This window comes from Rattus norvegicus, chromosome 16, assembly GCF_021556685.1.
Source record: "Rattus norvegicus strain SHRSP/BbbUtx chromosome 16, alternate assembly SHRSP_T2T, whole genome shotgun sequence".
In the NCBI taxonomy this organism is placed as follows: domain Eukaryota; kingdom Metazoa; phylum Chordata; class Mammalia; order Rodentia; family Muridae; genus Rattus; species Rattus norvegicus.
The window spans coordinates 12992870-13008031 of record NC_141549.1 but is presented as its reverse complement, the minus strand read 5'-3'; the positions used below and the strand labels follow the sequence as shown (position 1 = coordinate 13008031).

Below are 15162 nucleotides of genomic sequence, written 5' to 3'. Positions count from 1 at the left end.
GGTTCTCTGGTTGTCTGGGGTTGTCTCAGAAGTGCTATGCTCAGCTTATGCGTTATGGTTTCAGACTAGTAGTCATCTCTGGCTGGCTAGAGCCCAAGCCCATGGCATCAGTCTGGTGGTCATCTCTGGCTTACTCCTTGCCCAGACTGCCCTAGTGACCTTTTGTAAGGGTCATTTTTCTCAGGCTCGCTCCTGCCAGTGGCACACATTCCCAGCTAGCATTCTTCTAGTCTCTAGCTTGCTCCCTGTCCTGGGAGCCTGCTCATTCCTACCTGGAGCCAGATTGGCAGTCATCCCATGCTCTTTGTTCACGGAATGTTAGTTAGGTTACCCGTCATTCAGATTTTCATAGGTCAGAACAATAGCCTATCTCCTCTCTGCCATATACTGATGCTCATGTGACACAGCAGCCACACCCACAACACCTTTAGGGGAAAGGGTGGTGCTCCTTTTTACTATGTAACTTACCTAGTACTTGCACTGTTTTGAGTAGAATGATGCCTAGTTGTTTTCTATATTTGAATGCTATATATTGGATAATTTATAAAGAATAGACTTTATTTATGATTATGAAGACTAAGAAGTCCAAGAGGATGGCCAGTGGATAATTAGCCCAGATGAAGGAGGGCCTCATGCTGCATGCTGTAGTTGTATTAACAACTACAGAGAGATCACCAAGCCAGAAGAGCAATTGTACCAGCTGGGGCCTCCTTTCTCTTCTCACAAAGCATCCAGTGCAGTCATAGGATCTTATCCAAACAACCCTACCTAACCCTAATTACCTCCCAAAGACCCCCATCTTCAAACACCATCAACATATGGATTTGAGAACTGGGTTTCCACACCATGAACTTTCGAGGGATATATTCAAATGGGAACAGTGGGTTTGTCTGAATTTAAAAACCTGACTTAAGGGGAAAACCTCACTTCTACACTCTTTAATAGACCAGCTCTCCAGGTTCAACTGCTTCTTTTAATTGCTTTAATCTGTAGTCATCATTTACCTTTTATTACCATTATTTATTTTTAATTAATTTACTTACTTTACACCTGATCACAGTTTCCCCTTCCTCCTCTCCTCCAAGTCCCTCCCTCCCCTTCCCCTAACCCACCTCTCTGCCCTTTGTCCTCAGAAAAGGGGAGGCCCCATGGATAACAACCTGCCTTGACATATCAAGTTGCAGTAAGAATAGGAATATCTTCTACTGAAGCCAGACAAGACAGTCCAGTTAAGGAAAAAGGATCTAAAGCCAGCCAATGGAGTCAGAGACAGCCCCTGCTCCTGCTGTCAGGAGTCCCACATGAAGGCAGAGCTGCCGATCTGTTAAGTATGTGCAGAAGGCTTAGATCCATCCCATACATGCTCTCTGGTTGGCAGTTTCGTCTCTGTGAGCCCCTATAGGCCCAGATTAGTTGATCCTGTAGGTTTTCTGGTTGTGTCCTTGACCCCTTTGGATCCTTCAATCCTTCCTCCCCCTCTTCTGCAGGACTACCCAAGCTCTGCCTAATGTTTGGCTGTGGATCTCTGCATCTATTTTTATCAAGTGCTGGGTGAAGCCTCTCTGATGACAGTTATGTACTCATTATTTAAATGATGTTCTTCTGGTTCTATATGATGATTGTGTAAATGCATATATACATAAAAAATTCTCCTTGAAACTCAATATACGTGCATGTACATATGTTTTATATATATGCAAATGTGGATGCTTAAGTTTATGCTCCTCATTTTTATTTGGGTGTCCAATAGAGCTCTCAAACCTATCCTGTCCATTCCTACCATGCCTCCCATAATTCTTCATCTTGAATGTTCACTCTGCTCTGATGGTTTTACAATCTACCCACATTGCCTCTTATTTCTAGACCTTTCCACACCCCCTCCTTCCTGTTTACATAAGTCCTAATTGCTCTGTTTAAAATTCAGGTAAGGAACCACTGCCTCTGGTGTGTCTGTCTGGGTTGAGTGCTTACATTGCTTTCTAGCAGAATGTTGTGCAAACATTCTGATCAAACTCATAGTCACAGCGTCTGATTTGCTTGTCTGTGGTCCCTCAGATTAAGTAAATGCCTTAATGAAGCTAAATCAACTCATTCACTCATTATTTTCTAAGTTCTTTCAAAGTACTCACTATGTAACAGGTATTTAACATACTCATTTAAGTGAATGAATGGTGCTTATAAAACATTTTAAAACCCACATCACAAAGATGTTTCAAGCCAGCTGTGGAGGTATACATCTGTAATCCCAGCACCAGGGAGGATGAGGCAGAAAGATCTCGGCTTTGAAAGCAACATGGCTACACCATGAGATCCTGTCTCAAAATAATAATAATAATAATAATGTTTTAAACTTATCAATATGGTGACTATTTTAGTAAGCCTAATCTCTCCAGGATATTCCTTTAAAGGAATAAAAAGTACAGTTACTTGCCAATGTCTGCAAGTATGTTTCTTTACAGTTTCCCCTTTCCCATGACAATCATTCTAAGGTGTAATCTGTAGTAGAAAGAAGAAAAAAAATACCTAAAAGGCAGCATGGATTGTTAATAATTTGGTTATACTTGAGCAGCAGGGAAAGGTTATTTGTATTGTTCACCCTGACTTATTTTTTTTCAAAGACTAGCAATCAAATTACCAAACAGAATACCCACTGTGCTTCCTCTGACCCTTAGAGTAACTGAGAGGGGAATGCACAGGTTTTCAGACCTTATCTTCTCATCCCCAATTCTATCAGTTTCAGTGTGGGCTCTGCTATTCTCCAAATGGCATTTCAATGAGCACTGTAGATCATACATCTTTGTCCATGCACCTCAACATAAGCAACTGCCCAAAGCATTGGTGAAGGGGATTCATTTACAGGAAAACATATATCATTTGGAACGCAAATGCCTCCAATCCAACCGTATTTTTAACTAAGAGAGAAGGCTGGGTAATTATATAGAGGAGAGCTGAGACTTTTCACTTGAAGGGATGGACGGTAACAGAAATCACATCTGTGTGAAGGAGGAAGCAAGAACTGATACTTTCCTGTGTGCCTTCTCCAAATCTCAATCGTCCTGTATCCAGAGACCACACCACCTGGGCCTCCAGAGTTACTGCTTCATAAGAAAAGACTACTTACATAGAAAAAAATAAAGAAATCCCAAACCAAATTTATTTTTGTAAACAAAATCTCTGAGATCGGCCAGGAACATATTGGAAAATACTCTCTCCTACATATTTATATATGCCTCGAAAGGTTTCGAAATGTGATTCTATCAAATTACTTAGCAGATGAGTTGAAAGGTATTCACCCTGGCAAAGCCAATTTTAGTGGCTATATCAGTCAGAATAACAAGAGCACTAGTCCCCTAGCTCAGTGCTGCAAGCATGCATTTCTCACTTGATGTCTCGTACAGGGGTGAGGGAAGGAGTGGTATGGAAAGCTCACATTTCTCTAGGACGAGGACTGATACTGAATTCTCCACACATGCTTCTCAACCAGGGATACTCAAACATGGAGTATCATACCTGACTGTTCAAGCTTTTGCAGGGTGTGTCGGTACACTTCCTTCTGGCTTCTCATTGGCCCGTGTCAAATGGACTCACATGATCTCAAGCAGGAAGGAAGGACCTTTCTACTACATACCAAGGGTGAGTCCCACCACAGGGAGCCATTCCTTATTTTCACATACTCTGCTCTAAGTCCTTTGGAGGGAAATGTTGACTTGTCTGCAACAGAAGGAGACCCAAATGGTGATGGTAAAGTAGAGGATTCAAGCATCAAAGTCAATGCTTCTGGAAAGTTCTTCCCCAGTCAATTTCAGGATATAAAGTAGTGCTAACTGTGGCAACTGCTTAATTTACACTAAAAATCTTTCAGTTTGGGGCTAAAGGCAAAACAAGTAAATTCAAAGTGTTGACTTTAGGGGATTAAATTGTCCAGATAAATTTTCATGTTACTCATTAATTCATTCAATAATATGTGAATCCAGTATATGGCAATAAAGTGGGACAATGTGAAAGGTATTATCCTGATAAGAGAAAAAATTTCTTTGATGGGCACTTGCAAACTCTGAGTTCCAAGAATATGGGTACCAAGGAGGATCTCTGATTTTGCTGAATGAATACTAAAAGTGGGGTAGCTAAATGTGGAAGAGGAGAGGAGAGACTGAATGAGCAACAAAGAGATGCAGAAAGGAGTCCACAAATGCAATGTGTGTGGCTAAGAAAGGACTAGAAATGGAGGACAGAAGAGAGATGTCGATGATGGGAGAGAGACGGAGTAGAAGGTACAGTTATCACAGCAGCTTCCGACCATATGACATCTGGACTGGAGCTGAGGAATCAAAAGAGAAGTGAGCAACGACTTCTTGTATGCAGAGCAGAATAAGCTCCTCTCCTTGCAAAGCCCCCTCTATAATCTATCAGTGCACTACAATATGACTGAGTTTAATGGTGAAGTTGGGATATGCCAAAGCCATCCTCATGAGTGGCTAAGGAAACTCACTTCCGTACAAATTTGCACGTAACAGTTATTACCTATGGCTTAAAGTATAGAACCTACTCTGTTGAGGTAGACACATCCGTGGGTGGAAACTTAAAGAGAATATAAAATGGGATTTTAGGAATCATGAGATGGAATCAATTTCTACCAGTCCCCTTTTATTCATAGGGAATACACTGAAGATTTCTAGTGGTCATCTGAAACTGTAGGTAATATCGACACACACACACACACACATATATATATACATATAATGTGTTTTCTATACACAGAGACGTATAATAAAGTCTAATTTATGAATTAAACACAAAATGAAAAGAACAAATCAATTAATAATAAGACATAAGCACTCTAACAATGTACTGTATTGAAACTGTTTCTGTCTCTACTGTTGGATTTGGTGCCATTATTAAGTAAAGGAAGGATCATGTAACTATGAGCACAGTGGTATCATGACCACTAATATGAAAAAAGACATGGGCATTAAGTGGCCAATAGGCAGGGACACATGTACCATGAAATGCTTGGAAAGAGGATGATTGGGATGGGATGGGGTTAGATGGCACAGGATTTTGTCACTCTTCTTGATACAACATATCAGTTTGGAGCACATAAATTATTTATCCCTGGAATTTTCTATTTAATATCAGTGGTTGATTATAGGTAACTGAAACCATAGAAAGCAAGACAACCAAAAGGAAGACTGTGAGATTTGCACTTGGGAGATATGCTAATCCCTGGAGACCAGAAGGCAAACTATGGCTGGTAGACCCATGCATAACACCTATACCACAGCAATTGCCGAATGTGTGACTCATTTCTGGTCTATGGAATAAAATAAAATCAATGGACTAACCACTTCCTTAATTGCAAGGTTCAAGAGTTCATAGCTGAATTGGTTTTTATGAGATAAGGCCCAGACACCGGAAGTAGATGGGTGGGCTGTGCTTTGTTCTCAGTATCTCTCTCTCTCTCTCTCTCTCTCTCTCTCTCTCTCTCTCTCTCTCTCTCTAAATACACACACACACACACACACACACACACATGCAGGAGTCATATAGCTGGGTCCTCAGATATTACTATGTCCAATTTTCCGAAGAACCTCCAGACTGATTTCTAGAGTGGCTGTACCAGCTTGCAATTCCACCAACAATGGAGGAGTGTTCCTCTTTCTCCATATCCTCTCTATCATCTGCTATCACCTGAGTTTTTGATCTTAGCATCCTGACTGGTGTGAGGTAGAATCTCAGCATTGTATTGATCTGCACACACACACAGACACAGACACAGACACAGACACACACACACACACACACACACACACACACACACACACGGTTTCTGGCCTCTGTGAAATGAGCAGTTTTGCTCTTTCACAGTCTTCTCCCATGAGGGTTCTGCCTTTACATAAGCTTAAGGGCAATGATCTGAAGCCTTTGAGTCCATGAGTCAAAATAAACTTTACCTCCTTTAAGTTTGTATTAAGTCACTTTCTCACTGCTGGGCAAAATATCTGACAAGAACAACTTAAGGAAGAAAAGGCTTATTGTGGCTTACAAGGTATGAGTACAGTTCATAATGAAGAAATCATAGTGGCAAGAGCTTGAGGTAGCTTGTTACATTACATCTGCAGTCGGGAAGGAAGGGAGATGCATGCTGGTACACAGTTTCCAGGACTCCAGTCCATGAAATGAGGCTGTCCACAGTTTGGGTGATTCTTTCCACCTCAATGAACTCAATCTTGAAAGCTCTCTCACGAACATGCCCATAGATTTATCTTCAGAGTTATTACAGAGTCTATCAACTTGACAATCAACATTAGCAGTGATTGACATGCTTTCTTTCACATATTGTGTCAAATCTATGAAAAGGTGATTGATGCATTGAAGTAAAGTACCACGAAGTTTTCAGTAAGAAGAAGAGTTTGGTGCAGAAGCACACTGATTCCAAGCAGGATCTCCAGACCTTGCTGTCTGTTCACAAGAAGAACAAAAGAAGTGGGAAGGAGATGAGTGAGGAACAAGAAAAATACCTTTGAGCACTGTCAGAGATGGCAGTTTAAGGATTTAAAGGAGGCAGCATCGAAAGGTTCTCTGTTATCACAGTAAGAGGAGGGGAGAATAACTCAATCCAGAAAATAGAAGGGAAACTATACATGATGCCCCATGATCATCAAGAAGGGTTCTAAAGACATCTGTGTTGTTTCTAGCTTCCAGCTATCATAAAGAAGACTGTTTATGAACATAGTGGAGCATGTATCTTTGTTATATGTTGGAGCATCATTTAGGGTATATGCCTAGGAATGGTATAGCTTGGTCCTCAGGTAGTACTAAGTCCAATTTTCTGAGGAACTGCCAGACTTTGCAATTCTACCAACAAAAGAGGAGTGTTCCTCTTTCTCCACATGCTTGCTAGCATCTGCTGTCACCTGAGTTTTGAGTTTAACCATTCTGACTGGTGTGAGGTGGAATCTCATGGTCGTTTTGATTTGCATTTCCTTGATGACTAAGGATGTTGAACATTTCTTTCGGTGCTTCACGGATTGCCATTTTGTCCTATTGACAGTGTCCTTTGCCTTACAGAAGCCTTGCAATTTTATGAGGTCCCATTTGTCTATTGTTGATCTTAGAGCATAAGTCATCGGTGTTCTGTTCAGGAAATTTTCCCATGTGACTATGTGTTCAAGGCTCTTCCCCACTTTCTCTTCTATTAGTTTGAGTGTATCTAATTTTATGTGAAGGTCCTTGATCCACTTGGACTTGAACTTTGTACAAGAAGATAAGAATGGATCAATTTGCATTCTATATACTGACAGATGCCCTTCAACAAGGAATGAATACAGAAAATGTGGTACATTTACACAATGGTGTACTACTCAGCTATTAAAAATAATGACTTTATGAAATTCTTAGGCAAATGGGTGGAACTAGAAAATATCATCTGGAGTGAGGTAACCCAATCACAAAAGAATACACATGGTATGCACTCATTGATAAGTAGATATTAACCCAAAAGCTCAGATTACCCAAGATACAATTCACAGACCCCCATGAACAAAGTGTGCTAAATGCTTTAGTACTACTTAGAAGGGAAAACAAAATACTCACAGGAGGAAATATGGAGACCACATGTGGAGCAGAGACTGAAGAAAAAGCCATCCAGAGACTGCCACACATGGGATCCATCCCACATGCAGTCACCAAACCCAGATATTATTGGGGATGCCAAGAGGTGTATGCTGACAAGAACCTGATATAGCTGTCTTCTGAGAGGCTTTGCCAGAGCCTGACAAATACAGAGGCAGATGCTTGCAGTCAACCATTGGACCGAGAACAGGATCCCCAATTGAGGAGTTAGAGAAAGGACTGAAGGAGCTGAAGAGGTTTGCAACCCTATAGGAAGAACAACAAAATCAACCAACCTGATACCCCAGAGCTCCCAGGAACAAAACCACTAACCAAAGAGTACATATGGAGGGACCTATGGCTCCAGCCGAATATGTAGCAGAGGATGGCCTTGTTGGGCACCAATGGGAGGAGAGCCCTTGGTCTTGTCAATGCTCGATGCCGCAGTGTGGGGGAATGCCAGGGTGGGGAGGCAGGAGTAGGGGGAGCACTCTCATGGAGGCAGAGGACAGGTAATGGGATAGGGGGTTTCTGGAGGGGAAACCAGGAAGGGTGATAACATTTGAAATGTAGATAAAGAAAATATCCAATTAAACAAAGGAAAACAAGAAGGGAACTAAGTCAGGGAGATTACAAATTCAAATTTAGGTGGAACTCTACAGCAAGATTCTGTCTGAAAGGAAGAAAGAAAGAAAGAAAGAGAGAGAGAGAGAGAGAGAGAGAAAGAAAGAAAGAAAGAAAGAAGGAAAGAAAGAACGAACGAAAGAAATTCTGAAGGGCAATCTGGTATCAGGACAAATCCGAATAGATTGTGAATAACATAAATTAAAACAAGATCATAAAATGAAGTATGTTCCATTAAACATACCTTCATAGTCTTGATTTTAATGATCTTCATGGAGTTTATTGACATCATGGTAATAGACCCATAAGCTGCTTTAAAAGTTTCCTCTGGGTGGGAGCAGCTGGTGTGCAGGTCGCATGGGGGAGTTTATCCCTGTAGCCGCCCCGGTGCGGGTGGAACAGGCGGTGCTGGAAACATTCTTCTCTCACCTGGGTATCTTCTCTCACAACAAAGTCAAGGATAATTTGGATAAGGAACGAGAGGTCAACAAGAGCACGGGGGAGCGAGTGCAGCTGGCCTTAGCTGCTGGTCTCCTTGGCTCACCTGGCCATGGCTGAGAAGGTCTACCACAGCCTCACCTACATGGGGCAGAAACTAGGCTTGGATGGAGACCGCAGACTTCTACAAGATGTCCGCCCTCAGCACACAAAAGTTCATCAAAGAGCACCGAAGAGCTGGTCAGCACCTCAAGAAGTACAGCTCCAGATTTCACCACCCCATCCTCAGCCGTCTGGAGAGCAGTTTCCAGCTGGAAGTGGGTGTGCTGAGTCATCTCCTCAAGACACAGGCCCAGATCTCTGAATGGAAGTCCTCCCTTCCCTGATCACACAAAGCTTCAGAGCTGGGCTAGACCTTTGAGAAGCAGCGGGAGATCAAAAAACACCGGTTTGGAGAGCAGTCTCAGAAGGCCGTGCAGCCCCCACACTTTTTCCTTTGGCTGATGAAACTCAAAACCATGCTCTTGGCCACGTTTAGCTTTTACTTCCATGAGGCGCTGAGCAAACAAATGACAGCTTCAGAAATGAAAGCGCTGGCTGCCAAGGCAAGCCCGCTGGACCTCTTTGGGAAGCTCTCCAGTTTTACCAGGAAATATGATGCTGCCTTAACGTGTCCTTAATTTTTGACAACCGGGGCTCAGAGAGCTTTCAGGGTCATGGCTACGACCATCCACATTCCTACCGAGAGGTTCCTAAGGGAGTGGACCAGTACCTGGCCATGGTGTCTCTGCCCAGTAACGGGGCCGGTCGTGCACTGGCCTAATGTTACCGTGATCATGACAGACCAAGCATCCGACCTGAACGGCTTGGAAAAAGTGGTCCACTTCTACGATGTCGAGAGCACCTACTCCCTAACCCGCTGGAACCCCACTTCACCATCATCGTCATTTTTGAGTCAAAGAAATCTGAAGGAGACTCCCATTTTATTTCCTTCCTCAACGAGCTCTCACTTGCCCTTAAGAACCCCAAAGTGTTTGCAAATCTGAACCTTGGATCGAAAGGTTAATAGGAACTTGCCCAAGGATTTCCAAGACTGGATACGTTCTTCTTAGCTGAGCAGTTTGTGATTTGGATTTAGGCTTCTTTCAGAGCCTAGTTAGACAGCTCCTCCCTAATGATGCTGCACAGTTCTTTAGCAATAAAGGCCAAGGACAGAGTCTCCAAAGAGTAGTCTAGAAAAACCACGGCGAGTCACCATGGTACAGCAAACGAGTATCAACATTTCCTGATTTCCCTGAATTTCATGTCAATTGAATATTTATTGGTCTTTCATTTATCTTTTCAGATTGTTTTCGGTACTGTTCCGACCACTGTGCCCAGATACACTTTTTTACACTTTCTAATCTCTCTCTCTCTCTCTCTCTCTCTCTCTCTCTCTCTCTCTCTCTCTCTCTCTCTCTCTCTCTCTCTCTCTCTCTCTCTCTCTCCCTGTGGAGCAGCAGGGAGAAGACACCAGAGGCATCGTTTTCAGTTTCATAAGTGCTTGTATTAACTAGTTTTACAAGGTAATCTAATTAGTCTTATAATGTAATTAGAATCTTGGTGAAGGAAATGACCGATTGATACTGGACCTTCTAGCAATTTTACCAGCCACGGGTTCAGGTGACCTTCAGCTCCACCCGCATTAGTCTTTACCTTTAAAGGGTTTGGTAGTAGATTGTCCTAGGTCACCCCAAGCCATTGCTGTCGGGTTGCCGCCTGCTGGACGTCACTTCTCTGACTGTGACTCTGTCACTTAACTGAGTTTGTATCTGTCCCTACACCCTGTCCTTCTCAGGTTTAGGAGGCATGCAGCCATGTGTCTATAACTACGTTTGAGTTTCTCGAGCAGCACAGTTTATTTTTATAAAATCAAAATGACAGACTTAATACATTGTGCTTGCTGCACAAATCAGTTCTGCTTCATCATTCGGTCATCAGGTGACTCCTGCAGCACCTCGGGACGTGGTTTCTTGCCTGGTGGACATTATGTTCAGAATCAGTGCTGGCTAAGCTTCTCAGTATGGCTGCTCTGCCCTTTCCTTCTGCCCGTTCACAGGGAAGCAGATGGAAGGAAATCAGCAAGAGTTGAGCTGCGGCTACTGGGTTGGTCCCTTGGACCTCGTGTAAACGTTATAGGCAGATCAGTGCTTTCGTCCGATTCTATGGAGAGCCGCTGTCTGATGGGGTGTCCACAGAGCAAGAGCTCCTGCAGGGCCATGGAGCCCCTCCAAGGCCTCCTGGTCAAGTGTGGTCTACCTGTACAAGAGTCCAACGGGCAATTTTCTCCATCTCTCCACTTTCACATAAATTTAAGCCAGTTGTCTTTGCTAAACAAAGGGTAGTGATTTATTCTGCACCTTCTCCAGGTTCTATACAAATATGAACAAATGTTATAACATCGACCTTACATTTAAAAAATTGAAAACACTTGGAATTAAAAACCAAACCATTTTTTTTAAAGTTTCCACTGTTCTGTGTCCTCTTATGTTTGTAGGTAGGGCCCCCCTGCAAATTAAATTAAAATGCCAATACGCAGATTCATAGGAGAAAAGGACCTTTCATATACATAAGGGGAGCCTCAAAGAAATGAAGTAAAACCACCAAAACAAGTAAGCAGGACAAGAGGGTTAGAAACCACTTCAACAAAGGTGATAAATATGGGAAATGATAAAACAAAAGAAGTGTGTCTAGGAATGATAAATTGGAGAAGGCAATGGGAAAGTCATGGGAGAGAAGGATCATTAAGTAAACTTTCTTATGCAAACCTGTTTTGATGCTGTATTTCCATCCTCTCTATGGCCATTGTCTTAGTCATGTTCTCCCAAAGAACAGAACTTATATAATGAATATATTTATTAGAATGGGTTTTATTTTATATTTATTTATTTATTAGAATTATTTGATTTTGTTGGCTTTAACTTATACATTAATTTATTAGAACGGCTTACAGGCTGTGGTCCATCTTATCCAGCAATGTCTGTCTCCTAACAGAAGGTCCTAGAATCTAGTGGTTGTTCAGTCCATGAGGCCAGATGTCTCAGCTGCTCTTCCTTACACTTTGGAATCCCAGTGAAGCAACGGACTTGCCAGCAGGAGTTCAGGCAGGCAGCAAAGAGCAAAACTTTTGTTCTTCCGTGTCCTTTACGTAGGGAGCCACCCAAAGGTATAGCTCAGATTAAAGGTGGGTTATCCCACTTCGGATGATTCTATTAAGAACAACCCCCCCCAAGACAGGGAGGCAAAGATTAAAACAGAGGCAGAAGGAACACCCATTCAGAGCCTGCCCCACATGTGGCCCATACCTATATAGCCACCCAATTAGACAAGATGGATGAAGCAAAGAAGTGCAGGCCGACAGGAGCCGGATGTAGATCGCTCCTGAGAGACACAGCCAGAATACAGCAAATACAGAGGCGAATGACAGCAGCAAACCACTGAACTGAGAATAGGACCCCCGTTGAAGGATTCAGAGAAAGGACTGAAAGAGCTTGAAGGGGCTTGAGACCCCATATGAACAACAATGTCAAGCAACCAGAGCTTCCAGGGACTAAGCCACTACCTAAAGACTATACATGGACTGACTCTGGGCTCCAACTGCATAAGTAGCAATGAATAGACTAGAAGAGCACCAGTGGAAGGGGAAGCCCTTGGTCCTGCCAAGACTGAACCCCCAGTGAATGGGATTGTTGGGTGGAGGGCGGTAATGGTGAAAGGATAGGGAGGCGAACACTCATATATTAGGGGAGTGTGAGGGGTTAGGGGGATGTTGGCCTGAGAACCGGGAAAGGGAATAGCAATTGTAATGTAAATAAGAAATACCCAACTTGGGGGAGGGGGAGGAGTTGGGGGGAATGTTGGCCAGGAAACCGGGAAGGGGAATAACAATTGTAATGTAAATAAGAAATATTCAAGTTAATAAAGATGGGAGAGAAAAAAAGAAATACCCAATTTAATAAAGATGGAGAAAAAGAAAAAAGAAACCACCCCCCCCAAAATGTGTTTAGCCACTTGAGTTCTAGTGATATTCAGATGTAGTCAAATTCAAATCCAAGAATAGCCTTCACATCCATAAAACTCCTTCTGGAGAGGGATTTATTGCAGTATTTATCTCTTACAGGTTGTAGCTCTTCGTAGACAAAGGATATTCAAAACCCTCTTCGTGCATCTGCTTATTCTCTCCAGCTTTTAGCGGCATATTTTGGGGTAGCATGTTCTGATCCCCTTCACCAGCAATGATGATTAAATCTCGCCTCACATTTCTCTGTAGATAGACACTTTAGCAAGCACTGTCTCCGTGAATGCAATTGCTTTCTCATTCTGAAGCCAATCTTCCCCAATGTTAAAAGCATTATAGACACTAATTCCTACTGGAGACCACAAGAATCAACCCACAAATTAACCACAACTGAAAATGAACATGAAAAATTATTATCCCTATATTAAATGAAACTATGCCCCAACTACATCCGGGATATTGTGCTTTATGACACATTTGCATATTCTTTCAGCAAACACGTATCCAGTGCTATGCAGCTACCCCTGTACTAGTTCAGACAAAGAATAAAATAGATAATGCTGCAGTTTGCACTCGCTTTTTCACTACTCTATTAGCCTGTCTTTTTGAAAGAAGTCACACAGCATTTCAAGCTTGAAAACTGAAGCCAGAAGCAAAGACAGTATGGCACTGAAACATGTTGAAAAACTAGTTGGGGTGGAGGTGTGGATCACACGCAAACTTTGAAATCACACAAATCTTGATGCAAATGCCACTCGCCCCTTCTCATTAACGCTACAATCTCAGGTAAATAAGTGAGCTTTTCTGACTCAACCTACTGTTCTATAAAATGGAGGGGGGGGGGTGTCAGCAGCCCAGCTGTTCGTGTGGATATTTTGTGACATGTTATACCGTAAAAGAAATTTTACAATGAATTGAGTGGGCTGAACTGGATTGAGTTGCACAGGCAGTCAAGTGAATCCATTCAGGGTGGATCTTACAAGCATGAATTCTCCTAATTACTGTATCCATTGCCTAATACCCACTTAAATTGCTAGTTCAAGAGACTCCTCATTATAAACCACACAAAGGAAAGAAAAGCCTTTGTTGAGTCTGTCAGCAACAAGAAGTTTACATTTAGTGAGCACTTGTTGCCTAACTGGTATTTTATATTAGGCTTTTAATGTATAGTTTCATTTGCTCCTTAGGAAATTCAAGGAAGTGCATACTAAGAGTGAATCACAAGACAAATGATGTCAGTTCTTAAAGTTCAAAGTTCAAATTCTACTTGACAACAGGATTCCACACTGCCAAAGATTTGGCTCTGGATGGTGGGCAACACCTCATGCTTGGGCCATAGTAACCACTCACATTTGGATCATAGTATCCACTCATTCTTGGACCGTGGTATCTAATTAATTAAGCCCAGCTGCTGGAGTTTAGTGTTTAGTGCTCATAGCTGTGGCACTAATTGGTTTTAGCTTTTTACTTTTGTTTTGGTTGGTGGTGCTGTCTATGTGCTAAGTTTTATAACCTAAATGGTACTCCCATCATGGAGTCAGTTATGTTAAGTTTGAGGGGCTGCTAAGGTCTGGGGACCCTGTTAAATCACTGAAGAAAAAAGAAACAGATCTTGGAACTGTCATACTCTTGGATCCTTTTTCAATTATTACAATTATTTGTGATCCTTCAGGGGTCCTTAAGGAGCCTGATCACTTCTACTGGCTTTGTCCCCTACAACATGTGTAGCCTGCTCCTGTAACAGGGCCTCAGACTTTAGTAGGCCCTGAGACCAAGGCACAACTGACTCCATCACAGACACACTGTTCAATCTGTAAAGCTCAGCATGTAGACAACACCACTTGCCAAAACTAAAACAAATGCCTAATCCATTAAAATTCAGAGTTATGAGAAGTCTCTAAATGTACTAACCTTGCGTTTTTGGCTTTTTGGCTTCTGTAATTCTGCTTCTAGCTGGTCTTGTTAACTGAAATATGTCACCACAGGACATGGTTTTTGTGCAAAAAAAAAAAAAACCCTCATCCTAAGAAAGACTCAAGACTACACTGGGATCCCAAACACCCAGTGTAGTCACTGGACAGCTAATAAAGACTTTCTATTGGCTTAAGCCCATGTCCTAGCAGTCTTCAGCTGGAGTCCCCTGGTCTCCAGTTGACTCCCTCTCATTGTGACTGTTATTGATGGTCATCGTATGGCACTGAAATCTCCAAAGCTGCGGGGGTGGCAACTGGGTGGCATTTTCATCCATAGTCTCTCCCTGGGTTCCCTTCAGGAGCTCCAGTCCTGCCACACAGTGCCAAGACACAGCTGTTCTCAGTGACCCCTTCATACCTTTAAAACCAGTACCACCTAGGTGACAACGTTTGGCTGTAAGAATGAAGTTCATTAATGTATAAAAACATTTAGAGATGCAGTTTTTGCATTTTATCCAG

The 15162-nt window shown here is 42.4% G+C and overlaps 2 pseudogenes; one reads left to right on the top strand and one right to left on the bottom strand.

Moving 5' to 3' along the window:
• Positions 1-318: 318 nt before the first annotated feature.
• LOC120097618 (small nucleolar RNA SNORA17) lies at positions 319-438 on the bottom strand (annotated as a pseudogene).
• An 8066-nt stretch (positions 439-8504) lies between these two features.
• On the top strand, positions 8505-9887 carry Kics2-ps2 (KICSTOR subunit 2, pseudogene 2; annotated as a pseudogene).
• Positions 9888-15162: the final 5275 nt, after the last annotated feature.